Source organism: Taudactylus pleione, unplaced genomic scaffold (assembly GCF_031769625.1).
Source record: "Taudactylus pleione unplaced genomic scaffold, aTauple2 ptg000016l, whole genome shotgun sequence".
Taxonomy (NCBI): domain Eukaryota; kingdom Metazoa; phylum Chordata; class Amphibia; order Anura; family Myobatrachidae; genus Taudactylus; species Taudactylus pleione.
In genome coordinates this window covers 7,923,861-7,944,005 of record NW_028284418.1, presented here as the reverse complement: position 1 = coordinate 7,944,005, position 20,145 = coordinate 7,923,861, and the positions used below count along the sequence as shown (strand labels likewise).

Below are 20,145 nucleotides of genomic sequence, written 5' to 3'. Positions count from 1 at the left end.
TTTTGCCAAAACACAACGAAGATTTAGAACCAAAACACGGGAGTCTGCACACATCTCTTAACACACAGTGCACACTATTACAACTCGTTGTTCCATATATGCTTTCCCCCACATGATGGGCCTGATTCAGAGGTGGAAGCAGTGTTGATGCCTGCCTGATGCAAGCTGCCGATGTTTTCAGTCTGTGAGTCTGTGCATGCATCCGAGTCACACTGTGTGTACATCCCAATGGTTACCAATGTAAGAGACAGAACAAATTTGTATGCTAGAGCTGGGGATTTCAGTGGGTGTTACTGGGAGGTAACATGCGGGTGGCTAGCTAGACACGTCGTGGATATGCAGCTGCACTAACACAGACAGCCACATTCAGATGGAGAATCTGCACCTTCATAGAACTGGTGCAATGTCCGATGGTGCGACCGATGGTGTGTCTTAAAACGCACAATGATGGATTAGCACGTCCACCTCTGAATATGGCCTGATGTGATGTGATGAATAGCTCTCTGCCATTCATCCTTTGTCTTCTATTTGCCCCTTGTTCTTATATTTGGCTTGCTCAAGCCTGAATAATAAGGGGTCAGAGAAAGGCTCCAAAACCCTTGGACCCTGCAGAATTTGCTAGAGCTGCTACTCATATTACTATCCCACACTGAAACCAATTCCCTTTAACGCCTTTGTAAAGCTTTGATTAAATCACTGTGCACTTTAACTTTGCCATGTTTATAAGAGAAATGGATAAGTAATACTACTGACATATCTATGCTTGCCAGCTGAGTACTGTAAGATGAATGCAGCTAATGTCATAATATGATTGGAGAAAGCTGATTTTAAGAACGTTCAGCTTGTTGCATTGTATTGTTGTTTTGTCACAGCGTTCCAAGATTCTGCTACTGTAGCTGGGAGAGAGACATTTCCTACAACAGGTCATCCTTACCACAGGGTGTCTGTCACATGGGTGATATCATGGTTCTCATACCTGAGCAGAATTCTTCACGTAGATGAAAAAAGGGAAAGGACAGTCAGTCTGGACAGTTTCCTGTCTGAACCTACTACATAAATAAGGAAGCAATGCATTCCAAAAATAGACCCTGTGACTTACATGCTCAAATCGTCTGTCAGTGCTGGATAGAATGAGCATCACTGGAGGCCACTCAAGCCAAAGTCAGCTGCAAAACAAGAGCAATCTGATCAGTTATTAGACACTGGCCACCGATTAATCACTTTGCAACAAACTGCACATTACTGGCTAGATAAGTAGTTGATCACTAATGGTGGTCTGTCGAATAATCCCACCCGTTAATAACCATATCACCTACTTAGACCTCTCTGCTTGTTTAGCTGCCGCCAAGGAAATCAACTTGTACCAGTCAATTACAGTACTAGCTAATGGGACGGCAGAGTGCAGGATCATCAGGGTGTATTTGTGTAAGAAAACACAGTCTATTCTGGTGATTTATCACTGGTGTAAACCAGCTTTTGAAGTGTTTAGACTGTAATTAGATTGTAAGTACGTCAGGGAAAGGGTCTCACTGTAACTTATTCAATATTTCATGCTGAATACAATGCAAGCTGTGTGACAAAACGAGAAAATAAATCTGTATATTTACATGTAGGCGTCAGTGTAGAAAATCAGTGTGATTAGTCGGAGAAATGACAAACACTGGGCATCGAAAAGAGTTACTGCCCAATGTATCATAGGTACATGTACAACCGGAACCCATTTCATTGTAAGATAATTATTTTACTCTCTTACTCTCATATTATCTCATTCGAACAAGTCTTTCATCACTAGTCAAGAATTTTCCGTTTGTTCCATTAAAGGTGTTTTATAGGCAAATTGTTTGTTTTTCAGGATATTTTTGTAAAGGGCATATATGTAACAACATTCCCAGATGGCTTCAAACTAAATGGAGTCTTTCTGTGGAATTCTATAAGTGTAGTTAAAGACTATAGAATGCTATATGTGTAGATTTGGGAGTTTATCTCCTTTCAGTGGCACAAATGCTATGGATTTCATATAACATCTAATCCTGGGCCTCTTCTTCTAATTCCTAATGTCAATCTTTCATGGAACTTGAGCTTCTTCTCTTTAAAATTATGCAGACAGCAACACACTTGACAACAGAAAGATTTTCAAACTTTCTGCCAACATTATGCCGTCCAGTGAAGTGAATGCTTACTCCTGAGAGGCACTTCCTGTGGCTATGTACAGCTTCATTTATATGAGCTGCAAATTATTGTAATAGGAGCAGTCTATTTTAGAGATAGCCATTGGAAGGTGGCCTTTGAATAGTTGTGGTGTTGCTACCATTGCAACATGCATTACGATGGCATATAGTCATTGAATTTTAAACACATGGTTTAACCATTGATGGTATGTTAGTGTGAATGCATAGATGACATCTGAATGTAGAGCATAGTTACTGCAAGCGCAAAGGAGCTCTGCTACAGACATACTGAGTGTCTCCTTCCTGGTGTACAAATAGGGAGTGAGGAGCCATCGTAAAGTAGAATGCGGTGGTGGCAACCATCACAATCCTGGCATTGAATAGAAAAACCATTTTCATCGTATCAGAAACATTGATGGTTTAGTAAGGAGGAAGAAACTGCAGAGAGCCAGAGAAGGCAATGCTATTTTAGAGAAGCAGAATGCAATGGGGACTGCCAGTCTAACTGAATAATCTGTGTAACACAGAGCTGGATCAAAAGAGAGCCCAGATTCTTCACAGCTGTCTGCAGGGTATCCTGCTCTGTGCCAGGTGCCTGCATTTGCAGGTATCCATCTGTATGCAGAGTGGCTTGCATTTATGAGGCCAACTCTATCCTTAGTACAAGAGATCCCTCCAAAATCAGATGGATCTCTGCATACCCACAATTTTGCATAGCCCATAATTTTGCCTAAGAAGTTAGAACACATAGGGTTATGTTTATGAAGCAGCAGTTTTTGTAAGCCTCTGCTTCTCAGCGGGTTGGAGCTGCAAATTTAAAGCGCAACGCACATTCAGTGTAAAGCACGCACATTCGGTGTAAAGCACGCACAAGCACATTCGGTGTAAAGCACGCACATTCAGTGTAAAGAACGCACACGCACATTAAGAACACACACGCGCATTAAGTGTAAAGAACACACACGCGCATTAAGTGTAAAGCACGCACACGCACATTAAGTGTAAAGAACGCACACGCGCATTAAGTGTAAAGCACGCACATGCACATTCAGTGTAAAGCACGCACATGCACATTCAGTGTAAAGCACGCACATTGCAAAAATTCACAAGATTTGTTTTGAAATCGAAATTACAAGCAACTGTGAATCAGCCACATTATTTTAATTTGCTCCTATTATAGAGGAACATAGTGTGACTCATTATCTGTTTATTACAATTACCGTAGTTGTATTCAACACTACATGCTGCTACCTCATATTTTCCTGAGCAATGATTCATACCAGTTGTTCAATTCCCCTTGTTCACAGTGTTTTCCCATTTTATGTTGACTTCTTGACATGCAATTACATGCTATTGGCCATTTCAGAGGCTGGCTATTGGGCGAGATGTGAATATTGGGCCTGATTCACTACGGATCACAATATAGCGTACATACACAATTCAACTGCGATAGTATGCTAATCCATAGCGATCGCAATGCCACCGCATCACTACATAAGGACGCCCACTTCACCCACGTGCACATCCTTAATGGTTAGCAAGTCTGCAAAAACATCGCTGCAATCGAGTACCATCGTACCTATACGTAATGTTAAGGCAGGTCAGACCTCACTCAGGAGTTGCTAACTTCAGCGCAAGCTATGAGAACTTAGGCTGCGTATGGTATCACAGTGGATAATTTATGCACGCCCATGCAACAGTGTACAAACGCCCCGGCCAACCACCCCCCCCCCTGTCACCACCCACAAACAGTACTTCCTGCCAATCACTCTGTGATGGGTCTGCGTAGCCGCTGCGATCGCAGTAGCTGGTTCGTGCACGTGCACTGCGATGCATATGCATTCGCAGTATGCAACAATCGGCGGATTGGCCACATTAGGCCTGCTGCACGTCACATTGGGCAACATGAGTGATGTCTGTTATACAGTACTGCTATCAGTCACATGGGTTCCTGCTGAACCCTTGTTATTATTAACGGATACCATTGTCATCAATGTTTATTATGATCCCTGAACTATGTTATTAATGAATGTTGTGTAGTTGTGCACGTGTATGCTACTGTTTTGCATATAATTATTAGACAAGTGTTTCATTGCATTCAATATGTGTTTTAGGGGTCTATTCATTATGATAAAAAATATCCCCTGTGATAATTAAGGATTGAACTCGTTGTGAGTTCAATCCAAGTATCGGATGCATTCATCATGCCTCCTACTGTATAGTCATTTATCACTTCCGAAATGCTGCTCTTTTTGTGGAGACAGCTTTTCGGAAATTGGGCACTTTTCTCCTGCTGCTTGAAGACAGAAAATCTTAATTTTCACCTACTTTTGTAGAAATTAAGTGATAATGAACAGATCACTTAGGGGCTAATTCAGCAGTGCATGCAAGTGCACTGCTGAACGCAGATTCTCGATTATCAAGAATCTGCACAAGCGCAGGACCCATTCTGCGAGTGTGCAGAATGAGTACTGATAACATGCACGCTAGGCCTTGAATGCCTCTGCCTGATTGACAGGCAGAGGCACTTAAGGGGTGGTGCGGGGGCGGCTGGCGTTCTCAGAAACGGGCTGTGCCCACCTTGTTTTTTGGGAGTGGCCAGCCCTGAGACTGCGTGGATGTACGCAGTCTGTTGGGCTCGCAAGCCGGCCAGCATGAGTAAGCTGAGGCTTACATGGCTGGCCAGCCATCTGGCGCCATCCACCATCGCGACCATTGACCACCGATGGTTGCGATGATGATCCCATCACTGCGACGGGATCGCAAATGCAGCAGAGGGTGTCATATACCACCTCCTGCATTTGCATGATTGCAAGGATCGCATTGCAAAACTGCCTGCGTGCATACATCATATCTATAGCCTGCATGCAGCTTTGCAATTGCGATCCTTGCTGAATCAGGCCCTTAGTCACATAAGCCATTTTACTTCTTACATTATTCATTACCAATTGACCTGTTGGTATTCCATTTGGCAGACAATTTAACAAATATGCCAAGTGGCTTTTCCCTTTTACCTGGTGTGTGTGGATCATCACCAGCAGGACCACCATCAGGAATCATGGGGCCCAGTACAAGTGGATCATGCAGGCCCCTTCCCAAGACCCAGAGGATGCAAAGGTGCAGCATGGAGTGCTGGATGAATTGTACCTACCTTCCATCCTTCGATTCAGTTATGTGGTGTTGAACATGTTTGTTCTTCCCTTCATCCAACAGCCATGGTTATATGTACAACATTCAGAAGATGTGGATGGAAAGACATAAAGAAGGAAGAAGTGGAAGACGAGGGGGGAGAAAGGTGTGGCATAAGAGGAAAATGAATGGTGGGGGGAGATAGGAGAAGAAGGTTGTAGAACAGATGGGATGGGGAAAAAGATGGAATAATGTGACAAAGAGGAAGAAAGTGAAAAGGGTCAGAGGCACATATGTGAAATGGATAAGGGGCAGAAGGCACTCATGGGGAGGGGAGAATGGGCATAGCCCAGGGGTGGGCAATAAGCGTCCCTCCAGCTGTTGTTGAACTACACATCCCAGCATGCCTTGAAACAGTTTTAGCATGACCAAATAGCAAAACTGTGGCAGGGCATGCTGGGATTTGTAGTTCTTCAACAGCTTGGGGGGGCACTTTTTACCCACCCCTAGCATAGGCACACATGGGTAGTGGAGTGTCAAGCAAATACAAACATGGGGGATAGAAGGGAGCAATGGTGCACATGGGAAGTGGAGGAGGGGCAGAGGCACACATGGGGTTTGGAGGGGGAAGAGGCACTCATGGGGATGGGAAGAATTCAGAGGCACTCAACAGGAGGGGGGGAGGCTGAGGCAATCATGGAGAGGAGGGGCGCAGAAGCACATATGGGAAGTGGATGAGGGGCAAAGGCACACATGGGGTGTGGAGTGGGAAGCAGAGGCACTTATGTGGAGGGGAGCAGATGCACACATTGGAAGTGAAGTGGGTAGAGGCACTGATAGAGGTGTGAGCAGGGGCGTTGGGAGGGCAGTTCCGGCGGAGCACAAGCTCCAGGCACCAAACAGATCAAAAGATCCGACACCAGCAGCCAGGGGCAAGCTGGGCTAGGAGTCAATAGAATTCAAGGGCCTGCCAGCCCTGCCATGCAGACAGCGGGGAGAAACACTAGAGGAGCCGGGGGCCTGCCAGCCCTGCAGTGCAGACAGCGGGGAGAAACACTAGAGGAGCCAGGGGACCTGCCAGCCCTGCAGTACAGAAGCACTAGAGGAGCAGTGAAGGAGATAGTAAGAAGAAGAAAAGCTAAGAGAAAAGGAGGAGCTAAGAAATCCTAAGGTATGTAGAACCCAGAGGAGGGTTGAAAGTTGAGTTGGAGGCATCGTGTTTTGGGCAGGGTAGGGGGGGGCATACAACATATGGCAAAATATGTATTATGATTGCAAGATTAATGTTAGTATAAAGATAGATATACTGTATTTAATGTTTTTGATAGTCTCTATACTAACATTATTAATATTATTATTATTATCATTTATTTATATGGCGCCACAAGTGTTCCGCAGCGCCTTACATAAACAAATAAGTAACCAGTGACATACAATACAATACAAACCAGGGGACGGGCATGTATAATAAACATTGCTATATTAGCAACCATTACTCCCACATAAGCAGCCAGGTGTTAATTGCCCAGTGGGGAGTAAGAGATTAATTAAATTACAGTAGGGAGAAGCACAAGAGGGTAGAGGGCCCTCCTCGAAACAGGTTACATTCTTTAAGGGAGGGGCAGACAAACAGGTGTGACACAGATGGGGTAGGCGGGGAGGAAGGAAGATGTAGCAGCAAGTTAGGATGAGAGCTGGAAGGCTTTAATGAAGTAGTGGGTCTTACTCTTACATTACTCTTGCAACCATTATATTCTATATACCTTTTGAGTGTATATTTTTACATTTGGACCATTAATATTTGGCAGTTGTGAGGTGAGCTGACCTTCCCCCCTGGGCAGAAACTAGAGAGTAAAAACGGGCTGTGGGTGAGATAGCAGTGTGCCCTGGGCGGAGAGGAGTGGGGTAAACAAAGCCACAAGGAGGACAGGGGCAGTTTGAGGGTGACTTTATTATTTAGCAAAATCAAGGTCTGTTAGAGCCTGTGTTTGTTGTGGACCCGGGGTGGTAAGAGGAGTAAACACCGGAACAGGTTTAAACTGAAAGGTGGGTTGTCTAATGTGAATGTTGGTAGACAAGAACAATAAGATAAACTAAAGTCCAGTAATAAACAAACTAATATATGTGGCAGGAGGGAACTGTAGTGAGTGGGAATAAACAAATGTCCAGATCAGTGACAGAGATGAGTGAGGTGAATCCAAACAGACTGTCAGAGTCAATTGGAAATCATGGTATGCTGAAAAGTGGCTGAGAGGGATTTCCGGTAATGCTGTGATGATGGTTGAATGGCAAATCCGGTAATACTGTGATGATGGCTGAAAGGAGAATCCGGTAATGCTGTGATGATGGCTGAAAGGAGAATCCGGTAATGTTGGGAAGATGGCTGCGCATGAATGGGTTAACTGAGGAGACAGGTTCAGGCAGGAGTGGAAGGTGCAGGGCTGATTCCAGCAGAGTGCAAGGCAAGGCAGAGCGGTGCAGGCTATGCAGGAAGCCAGAGGTTAACAAGGAGCTAGGGCAAGCACCGGAGCACAAGACTAAGGTTTAGGAGTGCAGAGAACTCTCTCTCACAGCTGACGCTGTGAACACGTTGCACTGGCAACTACAGGGCACTCCGAACACCCTTAAGTACCCAGAAACAAAATGTGATAGGCCAGAGAGAGCAGGTGACCCACAGATGATTGGCCTGCTATGTCACATGGCCAAAGACAACATGGTGGCACCCAGACAGCCGTGACGCAGAGATGCCACTAGACTTACCCTTGCCTGGATGGCCCAACGCTGGCAGACCTCTGCGTACACGCAATGCCAGTTTCCACCCGCCAGCTCCCCCACCAGAAGGACCGCGCCACAGCGCCCTCACCAGTAAGGACCGCAAACCTCCACGCCGCGAAACCCGGATCGTGACAGGGTTTCTTTAGGCAATTCATAATTTTGTTCTTCATTCAAATTAGCCTCACATGCTGGCCATGCCCACTTTAACACTTACTGTGCTGCATCTGCAGCGTTCTTCCTGGGCTGTGTGCCTGACAAAAGTCCTGACCTCCAGGCTCCAGTGTGGATGATCACAGGTTTGCTGTGAATCCAGCATCTGACAGTGCTAGCTTGTGTGCTTCTAGTGCTGGCTGGAGAGTTAATTAATGAATGACTTCTCAAGCACAGCTTAGCTGTGTCATTAGTCATTGATATAACTCTCTGGCCAGTGCTATCAGCTTGCACTGTCCTGTGTGATTGTAATGGTTTAATAATTAACTCTACCTGTGCACAGGCTCCCTTGGCTGTCCAAGCCCTGTACAGAAGTACTGGCTGTACTGCCCTGATGTCAACCCTGATCACCAATTAGTTACAGTGATTTAGGATGGGATTTTTCAAGTTAATCTCTGGTAGCATGGCTGGCATCAGGGGGATAAAGGGGGCTTGGGGGGAATGGGGTATGAGCCTACAAGGTGGAGCACAGTCACATCCCGAAGATGGTGTTGCTACACCCCCGGTCGCATGTAAAGCAAACTGCAGTATTTGTATCAACCAGGATACAAGGGGATGTGTATGTGCAGCCCCTGCACCACCAGGATCCTCAATGCACCTGGTGGGAAGAAGGGTGATAAGCTTCATGGCTATGATATTTTAATTAATTTTTTTTCTATCTTTGGATGTAGATTTTGGCAGGTCTGCCAGGGACTGACGCAGGAAACCACTGCCCTTTACATGTGACTTGTGACAGCTCACTCACAAGCACACCAGGCAAAACACTTAACACATTTCTTTAAAGACTCTGAAACTTAAAGGTCTTAGGGCCAGATTAAGAGTTGGGAATAGAGTAAGAAAGAGCGAATAACTGTGCATCTTGGTAAAGCCATGCTGCACTGCAGACGGGGCAGATTTAAAATATGCAGAGAGATTTCGATTTGGGAGGGGCGTGTCCAAACTGACATCTAAATTGCAGTATAAAAATAAAGCTGTCCAATATTTGTGGGCTTGATGCAAAAGCAGCCAGTATTTACCCTGCTTGTAAAATACATTTATTTAATTCTACCCCTTGTATTGCAAAATGGTTTGTCCAGGTTCACAGTTATTGCTATATCATACTCCATTCCCAAAGCTGAGTCAGGCCATTAATCTGATAATAGAGATGTGGGGCCATGTAAGACGAACACACCTGAACTTAGGGGCTACGAGTCAAACCAAGCTGACGCTTGGGTCTTCCCACCATGTTCAGATCTCAAGACAAGGCAAAACGTAATCCTCACGGTACTGGATCTCACGTGGCTGTGGAACAAACTGTGTATTTACAAATTTCACAAATCCCTGAGGAGAGTCTAAGTGTGTCCACGAGTGCTATGTGTGAGTCTGACATTTCTGACACTGTACTCTTAGATAAGCCTCCTTTCACTATTTCTGCACCCTCTGCAGATGTATGGATGAGCAGCACAAGTAAAGATGGCGACATAGAAATTGAGGATTCTACGATGGAAGTGCAACAGGATGAGGGGGATATTTGTGTATCTGACGCTGATAAAGATGTTGATGTGGATGTTGTTTGTATCAAAATAAGTCAGCCTCCAGTGGTAGCAGTTCTTGCCCCTGATAAAAAGAAGGCCATTGTCATGCTTTTTTGGCAAAAGCCAAAAAAAGCCACCTCTTGTGTGGAATTATTTTTACCCAAATCCTGACAACATTTTCAAAGCCATCTGTACCATTTGTGAAGCCAAAGTAAGTCGAGATAGGGATGTTAACCATCTAGGAACCTCTTCCCTGTTACTTCATTTGCAGCGAGTACATGGAAAGGGTTTGGAAATATGTGAAAGATCTGGTAAAATAATAACAAGCAGTCTAGCTCCCAGCTCTCAGCTAGATCCCAGCCCATGCAATCTCCACTGTCAATGCTTTCATCATTAATCCCCTCATTAATGATGGAGGTAGTTCTTCTGCATCCAATGTGTGAAAACTAATTGACTCCTCCCCTATCCAGGATTCTCCAGAAGAATCCTTGCATGCTAGGGCTACTGTTGCTATTGGAGCTAGGAGTGAATCTTCGTCCCAGAAGGGGACAAAGAAGACTAGAAGTTTCAAACAACAATTGACTGTGAAACAATACTTACAATACAAGAGGAAGCAACCATCTAGTTGCACAGCGGATCACTGAAACCATGATGGCTATGCTAGCATTAGATCTGCATCCAATATCAATGCATGTGGTTTTAGACAGTTAATTGTGATCCTGTGTCCCCTCTAACAAATACTATCTCAATTCCATTTTAGAAGAACAGAAATTCCTCGCCTGTACCGGGACATTAAAAAAAAAACAGTTCTTGACCAAAAATGCCATTGTATCCACGATCCACTTAACCACAGATATGTGGACAAGTATTACTGCTCAACAAAAGATTACATGGCTGTGACAACCCAATGGGTGGATGTATCACCTTCAGTAGCAGCATTTAACACACAATGCAGCTCATTGACAGGCAGTCTACTCTCTGTATTCCCAGCTTTACTATAAGGCATACTAGTGTCAACCTGTAAACTCAGATATGTCATAGCAAAATGGCTTACCCCACTAGGACTCTTCTCAGGATTTGTAATTTTCGATAGTACATCTACACCATAATGTTACATGCATTAAGACTTGGAGAGAGATAAAGAGGAGAGAGATAAAGTACCAACCAATCAGCTTCTGTCATTTTTCAAACAGCCTGTAACATGACATTTAGGTGCTGATTGGTTGGTACTTTATCTCTCTCAATTTTTGTCTCTCTCCAAGGCTTAGTACAAATCTCCTTGTGAAAGCAATACAACTGGGTGACCTCTATCATGATTCAATCTGATACACTAAGCAACAATAGGATGTTGGAGGATTATTTTAATGACAATGTACAAATTAGCAGGTCACACAGTCCTTTTGATTACTGGGAGGAAAAAAAAGGCAATTTGAAGCCCCTTGTACAAACTAGCTTTGGTGTACTTTGCTGCACACCCTCCAGTGTGTATTCAGAAAGAGTGTTTAAAACCTTGTGAGCAATCTGTGTAGGAGGCTACTTCCTCAAAATGTGGAAGAACTCAGAAATGAACTACAAATTCTATGAGAGAGACCTTTGCCACCAAATGGAACAAAGTATAGATTCTTCTGTAATTGTGGATTCCATTTCAGGGTGAGCTAATATTGTGTGATGTCATGATGATGTTAACACCGATGTGGGTTAGGATGCGGATGAAGATGATAACATCTTCCTAGTAGTGAGATGATTAACAATGCTGTTAGCTGCCTTAAGCTCATATGTAGCTTTTGTGGGGGCCCAAACAAACCAAGCAATTCAGTTATAAAAGTGTCAATCCCTGTCGCTGAAGTGCTTGGTTTGTTAAACTGTGCTTTTTAATATACAACATAGGGTGGATGGGTGCCTAAGGGCCCAATGACAATTCCATTGTGCACCACTTTTCATTATGGACTTTGCCAAGATTGTGTGTGTTTGACAGGCAGTGAATATTACAGAGGGGCTTCAAAACTAACTTTTTTCTTCTGGTCTCTGAATAGTTTTTTGTGTACACATTCAGTTTTATAGTAACAAAGCAACTTGTACACTCTAACAGTTAAAACTGAGCATTTTTCCTATCCAAAAAATGGGAAAAAAACAAAAAGCTAGAATGCTATGTACTGACACACAGGATCTAATACTCCTAAGCTTCAAGAGGCATTTGGGACCCATACACCATTCAGTGATACATTTTGTAGTTTGAGTTTAGGAGAATAATGAACTTGAGGACAGAAAAAGAGATTTCAGCTGTATTTTTACCTAGTTCTCACTTCTCTCCCCAAAAAATAATGTTGTAAACCATGGTATAAAGTGGATAAAGAGGGAGGGAGGAAAGGACCAAGAACAAAGGCTACTGAGTACACATGGTATAAAGTGGATAAAGAGGGAGGGGGGAGGTGGAGGAGAAAAAAGAAAACAAGCAAATACAACAGCATATTGCTCCATGGGACTGGATAAAACAGGGGAAGAGGGTGGAATACAAACAATGCAGTCATTTAATCATCTTAACCTATAACTATAACAGAAATAATGTAGACCAGAGGTTTTCAGACTCGATACTCAAGGCATCCTAACAGTCCAGGTTTTAAGGATATCCATGCTTGACCACCGGTGACTTAATTAGTTCCTCTGTCAATTAGATTTAACAACCTGTGAACAGCTGTGGATATTTCTAAAATCTGAACTCTTGGGGTGCCTTGAGGACTGCGTTTGGGAACCTCTGATGTAGACAATAAAATTCACACCAATTCCAATACAACTTAAGCCGCGTATCCACTTGCCGATTAAACAGAGCGACTGAACAATTACGACATCGTAATCATTCATTCGCCCATTAATGGTGCATGATTCGGGCATGAAAATGTCGAAAACGACCAACGATGCGAGCACCCACTGGTCGTTTTCGAAAGCAATCAACGCCTGAACATGCCGGTGAATCTGCCGATAACGACAGATTGGGCATGTTCGGGGATGAGAGAGGGTGCCTGCATTGAATGACATATCGTTCAATTTGGGCACCTACAGGATGAGGAACGACTGAACGATTATGATGTTTTAATCGTACTGTCGTTACCCCATCGCCTAATGGATACGCACCATTAGGCTTTTCTCCCCTGATTATAGAAAGAAAACAAACAAAACAGAATAGTGTATTTAACATTGACACTCTTTCCTTTTTAATATATACTGTGACAGTTCAAAGACAATTTGGTCTCAAAAAATATACAGACTGATGACAGAAACAATGTACAGCTGTCTACACTGTTCTAAATGATAGATGCAATGGGCCATACATGACCCATTGTACAGGACGCTCAGGGTTAGGAATTGGATGGTCTAACGAATTACAGGTCTAATAAATAATCAATGTGTTCACAAATTGCATGTTACATATAGAAAATTACATTAGCTAAAATTTTCAGGTCACTCATTTTAGATAGAACAGTGCTATTAATAATCACGATTTAGTATCAACAAACACGAGATGTGCATTGTTTGAAGTTGAACGGTCATGTCTTTGTGCCGCCCACTGCTGTCGCTTAGCTTAGTCGGCCAGCTACTGTAGCTCGGCGCAGTTTTGACCAATAGTGGTGAATGTTCAGACTGATGACAGAAACAATGTACAGCTGTCTACACTTCTAAAAGGTAGATACAAAGGGACAAACATGATCAATTGTACAGGACTCTCAGGGTTAGAAACTGGATGGTCTAAAGAATTAAAGAGCTAATACACCAGTGATTTTACACCAGGGGTGGGGAAGGTTTTTTTCTGCCGAGGGCCATTTTGATATAAATAACATTATTCGCGGGCCCGTTGCAGGCCACGCCCCCTCCGTGTGATGTTACATGGGGATGGGGCCACACTCGCCAGTGATTACAGCAATGCCTGGAGCATCCTGAGGATGCTCCTGGGAGCTGTAAGGGCAGTGGTGTGACCGTCTAAAGCGTCCTAAGAATGCTCCAGTTGGCACTGCTGCATAGATTCTGGCTGCGGGGTGCCATTATAGGCACCCTGCTATCCAGATGAGGCTAGCAGAAAAAAGCTCAGAGGGCCAGACCAAATGATTCCAGGTTCCCCATCCCTTATTTACACCATTCCTATACCTGGTGCAATTAGGGATGTGCGCCGGACCATTTTTGCAGGATTTGGATTTGGTTCTAATTCGTCGTCCGGCTTTGGATTTGCCAAGCTGCAGTGACTGGCTTTGGATTTGGATTTGCATCGTTTGCCAAAATTTGCAAAAAAATCTTAAAATGACATAAATTGGGCTTTTTTTCCTTCCTAGAGTGTTATTTACCTCAATAACATTAATTTCCAGTCATTTACAGTCAATTTAGACCACCTCACTGCTTAAATTATTGTTTTCACCATTATTGGCCAAGGGTTGCAGTGAGCTGACTGGTTACCAAGCGTCAGTGCAGCGGCGCAGTGGCACAGACCCCACAGTTGAAAGCACATCTATGAAACTATGCCACACAGCAGTGGCAGAAATGAAAGGTAGTGCTAGATGGAATTGTCCTTGGGCCCTCCCACTTACCCAGTGGGGTATGGCTTGTTTACACAGTGGGCTAAGCCCAGTCACAGAGCTTGTATAATGCACACAGTGGGCTAAGCCCAGTCACGGTGCTTGTATTATACACACAGTGGGCTAAGCCCAGTCACGGAGGCTGTATAATACACTCAGTGGGCTAAGTCCAGTCACGGAGCTTGTATAATACACACAGTTGGCTAAGTCCAGTCACGGAGCTTGTAGAATACATACACAGTGGGCTAAGCCCAGTCACGGAGCACACAGTGGCAAGAACTACTCTCTCTAACTGTAATTTAACTCTAGTCTCACTTTTCCCCTCTCTATCACTAACTAACAAAGCATGACTGTTCCGTCTGATACAGTCACGCGAAATGGCGCCGACAGCCGGGCGCCGCGCCTTTTATAGAGGCCAAACGTCACCCGGCTCTCGCGAGGTCCCGGCCGGGTTACGTTCGGCCTCGAGGTGGAATCCGAGTCAGGCGGGAACACCCGAACTTGCGTTCGGGTGGACTCGGTTTCCACCTGTTCGGAGTGGTTCGGATTCCTCAGAATCAGAACCGCTCATCACTAGGTGCAATAGATCCATATAAGACTGCAATTTCATCTATATGACCACAACACACCCTGAGAACACTTAGCTTAAGTGTGAATGCCCAGTTGCCGCCCAGTTATACCCTATCAGCTACAGTACATGCTGAGATGTGACTGAGATGAGTATGTCTCTAAATTCCAAGTAGTTGCTTATCGTGGCATCTTGGACTTGCATGTAATACTGAATCAGAATTTTAATATGTTTTGTCTTTCTCATGTTTGTCCCTGATCTATCAGAAGAGATAACAATAATAATTCATATATAGGGTTTTCCTGTTAAATCTTCAAGATAAATGAAGAAATTGCCCATAGCAACCAATCAGCTTGTATCTGTCATATTATTATAGACTGTGCTAGATAAATAATAGCTAGATGCTGATTGGCTGCTATTTGCAAATTCTCCACTTTATCCCGAGGGTATGGTATAAAAGATAGACAGTTAAAAGATCGACAATGTCTACATAGATACCAGGGGGCAAATGGAATAGGTGAGAGTTTAGAAAATGTGACAGTTTAGCAGTAAACTCTCACACTTTTTAAACTCGGACAATGTAATAGAGTCCGAGAACATGCAAATTTGCATGTTTTTAGACTAAAAAAAACTCACGATTTAAACTCTCATCCAGATGTTTTCCCATTTTGAAGATAAAACTGGACCAATGTGAGAGGTTACTGCTAAACTCTCGCATTTTCTAAACTCTCACCCCATTACATTTGGCCCCAGATGTTAAACAGGCAATAGGTTGACAAGGACAAAATGTCAACAGGGACAAAATGTTGACACACTAAAGGTCGACATATAAGAAGGTCAACAGGTACAAATAGTCAACAGGGTCAAAATGTTGATGCAAAAATGGTCGACACACAATTGGTCAACACATTCTTTTTTTTTTCTAGCCCTAATCTTCACCCTAACCGTCCCCTTGGTGCCTAACCCTCCCTCCTGGTTTCTGACCCTAACTGTCCCTTCCAGTGCCTAACCCTAACCTTCCGGTAAGTGCCTAACTCTCCCTCCTAGTGCCTAACCCTAACGGTTGGGGTAAGTGCCTAACCCTAATCATTGGGGTAAGTGCCTAAACCTCCGGTAAGTGCCTAAACCTAACCCTAAAAAAAGACAAAATAAAAAAATGTGTCGACTTGTGGTCCTCCAAGTGCCATCAGATACTGACAGCCTTACTGGAACCAGTAGACCAACTGTAAAAAAAATATATTATTTATTCTATTACACATTACTTCTGTACCCAAAGTCCCAGGGACAGGAGCACCAAGAGGGAGGAGTGGATGCTGTTTACCCTGACCAAGAGGGACAAATTTTATAGTATTTTTCATCTTTTTTGGAGGGGACATGGCCATGCCTCAAAGATTTGACCACGTCCCCACTACCCAGTACCCGTTGATCTCTCGCCTGTCCTTGGGTATGAAGAAGAGCCCTAGTGCTAAATTCTATTGGCACTAGGGCTGATTGTACCCAGGAGGGGGGCCTGCATGTTTTTTGTTTACCCTACTACCCTCTGAAAACCAGTCCTGGTGCCAACTGGCGTAGGGCTGGTGGAGTCATGTGGCAGGACCCCCAACATTGCGAGTCTCCCCTTTAGGGTTCCACTAGCTTTGGCTGGTCATGCCTAATGCTGGTAATGGAAAATAAGAGGAGATCCCATGCTCCCTTCAAAATTTTTCCAATACTAAATTAGGCAGAGGCTCTAACGCTGGATATGCTTAGAGTTGGAGGCCGTACACTCTTTTTGCATTAGCAGCATTGTCGTTGACCTCAGGCCAATCTGTAGTTTAGTGAGTTATTTTGGTGAGTTTTCTGGCAAGTTTACAACTCGCAACGGGTGTGTTGAATGTTTAACATTAGAAACATCTGAAGAGCATGTTGTGTCGCACCAAGAATGGCTGGGGTGAGCATCTGGGGAATTTGGCTGTGGTTGCAATAAATTTCATATGGAGACTTACTTGCCGGAAACATGCCCGAATCTCAACACTTTACTATTACAGTTTACTTACACCCAGGAATTTGGTGATTTTTAGCTCCTGTCTCTCATCACAAAAGGCCCAAGCTTTGTGGACATCTACACTCAGTAATTTCACTGTCAAATGGAATTTACCCTCACAAACTTGTTTTCTAAGAAGCTGTATAATGGGTTATTAAAATATAATGTTAAATCTTAAAAAAAATCTGATTTGTCCTCAAAAATTTATATTCTGCATCAGGCATATACAGTGATAAGAAGGAATATGTTTCTGATGATATTTACAAATGAGCATTCAACAGGACATGGGCTCCTGAAAGAGCAGTAAGAAGTGATAGCGTATACTCAGGGACAGATTAAGGTTTTTAGGGCCCTAAGATAACTAACTTGTGGGGGGTTCCACCAATAAACTTGACAAAATGCTCCTCTCTGTCTGTATCCCATCAGATCCTCCATTCTCCACTGACCGACTCGCTACATCATTGCATCATGTCTGTTGAAGATGGAGAGAGCTACTGCACAGACTCCATGTTGGATCCTCCAGGGAGGCTTCACTCCCTTACCAAGATGGCCGCAGAACCTAGCACTGTGCATGCGCGGCGCCATCTTGTTCACTGTGTTAGAGCGTCACAGTTTGAGACACAAGTCTTCTACTTAGTTCCATGAGACCTGAGAGTTTACTGTTTCCTTTCCACACTGCTTTAAAGAGAGCCTAATACACTCAAAGACTGGTGAGCTGTATGGCACCCTCTCTGCTCAAACTACGCTCCACATAACCACTGTGTATAACTGTGAGCATGGCTGCACTGCACCACTCATCTGGTTAAGAATGTGGGCTGTTTGTTGTCTCAGGGCATCCACTGGTGTGTACACTAACTCTCCCACACCAACCTGTGCACACATATTCCATCAATGTCTGCCCTGAGCTGGGACTATTAGTGGGTTTCAGCCATAAGAGATTGCATCAGGGCTATGATTCTATCCAAGTGTCTGAGGGCCCTGGGTGACCACCCATCTGCCCCACTGATTATCTGGCCCTGCTTATCCATTCACTTTACTTCCATTTTTAGACCATGATATGAAAGTATGCATGCGCACATCAGAGAACTTGCAATGGGCATTGCAGTCACTCCTTCATTCCGGAGAGCCATGGTAAGATCCATCTCCTTCCTTTTAAAGGTAAAAGGGAGTGAAACGCCATCAGAAGTTCCGCACACATAAATGTCTTGGAGCTTGTTAAATGCCTGTCCCCATAGAAAACTATGGAGATGGAATCTGCGAGCGCTGTTGGTTGCAAAACAAGAGATATTATAGTTTAATAAATCTGTATAAAACTTATTTCTACCATGAGTATGCATTTCCACATGTTTTAAGGTCAGAGGGTCTGATTCATTATCGGTCGTTATTGCAATCACAGCTGCGGCGCTCAAACGGACAGGCATGCCTGCGTTTCTCTGACCACTCCCCCATCACCACCCCCCCACACTGATGTCCCATTCCTTGATCTGCGATGGCTTTGTGTCTGCGTAGGTGATCACAGTGCGATTGCAGTGCCAACTCACACACGTGCATTGCGATGCATACGCATGTGCAGTACGCACCATCAGCCGATCTGCATATGCTGTTGCAGTTGCAATCCGTAATGAACCAGGCCCTGAATTGGTTTGAAAAATAAACTCATTAGAAGCATATTTAACACTGGACCGGCTAAAGGGTTTTGCCTGATATACCAAGCCATATATATATAGCAAGCGGTCACCCATCCCTGCTGTTGATAAGGTTTGTCAGGTTTTGCTGGAGATAAGCTTCACCATCCACAGTTGTCAGGTTTTGCTGGAGATAAGCTGCACCATCCACAGCATGGGGAACTCTAATATGTTTGCCAGGCAACACACGTTACTATTTAAAATTGTGGCAATCTTATCGCTGCATTTTAAATGATATACCCCTTAGTATTGTAAGTGATGAGTTGGGTCTTTAAAGTGTAACACCCACTAAATTAATAAATCAGCAATGTTCTGACACCCTACAGGGGAAACATAGGGATGAGTTTTAGGCAAAAAAAAATATTACACAGACTACATTTAAGGTCTTCATAGGAAATGTGGTTTTTGCTCAACACAAACATTAAAATAGGTTATGAGTCTGTCTTGTACATAGGTGGCAATCTCTGGACCTCACTAAGGCATCATCAACACTTTATTAAATGCTCTGGCTGGCTGGAAATCTATGAAGACAGAAGTATACAAGCTAAATATGTTCACTGGATATTTTGGGATGCATTCAAGTTTTTTCATAGTTTAGTCTTGATGAAACTTGCAGAACAAAAGCAACACAACTAATGTAGCCAGGGAAAGGATGTTGTTTCCATGTGAGCATGCTTCATGACTGTGATATGGAGAATCTTGTGCCAGGTTCCTGTCCTGAGGGCATCGGTTTATGTCAGTTTGCAGTTCTTTATAATGGTCTGCTGGCAAGTTCCTAATTTATGAGGATATATTAATGTGCTTCAGGCTCAGTGCCTACTGATGTATCCCTGCTTTTTTGGAGGGTATACAAATAGATATGAGAATTAAACTCAGTGCAAAATAACTCTTATTCTAACTGCAACGCTGTAAGCAGCGTGTGAAGAATTGAGCGCAGTAATGTCTGTTGAGTAATTATTAACTAGAAGGGCCTAGACCAGTGCTTAGTAATAGTTTTGGAGGGTTGGGTATGGGATGCCAGCTCTCAGGATCCCGGCTGTCAGAATCCCGATGCCAGCATCCCACAGGTAAAGTTACAGTCATATGACGTGCACCGAACTAAATGCGAATGTTGACCCATATACTAGGTTATATGCCCCTATCCATCTGCCTAGTTTCATAGCCACCACCGCCATCATCCTCATATGCGCTCACTTTCACCAGCCTTGTGCTTGGTGCAAGAGATCCAGCTGAAACCAGACAGACCTATGCTTACATATAACTCAGCATAGTCATCTAAACACACTCATTAAACTTTATCTATGCGGAAACACCCATTACCATAGTTACACCCATTAAGTCACAAGTGGAGGTGAGATTGAGATGCTTATAACTTGGAATAGTCCATAAATTCGTATGCTAGACTACAGGGCATTTACAGTGCTAACTGCAAAACAGACTTATGTGCAACTCGAAATCAGCTCCTAAGTGTATGGGATTCAATACTGGTACTCTCAAGGGATGGGAGCATCTAC

At 43.8% G+C, this 20,145-nt stretch overlaps 1 long non-coding RNA gene across 1 annotated transcript in view; it reads right to left on the bottom strand.

Moving 5' to 3' along the window:
• Nucleotides 1-938: 938 nt before the first annotated feature.
• The window catches only part of LOC148540884 (uncharacterized), an 82,631-nt gene continuing 63,424 nt past the window's right edge, over nt 939-20,145 (bottom strand). Inside the window, exons 2-3 of the long non-coding RNA XR_015878441.1 lie at nt 1,100-1,166; nt 939-988 (exon numbers count right to left, since the gene is read on the bottom strand). This is a non-coding gene — a long non-coding RNA (uncharacterized LOC148540884). The remainder of the gene's footprint in view (nt 989-1,099; nt 1,167-20,145) is intronic.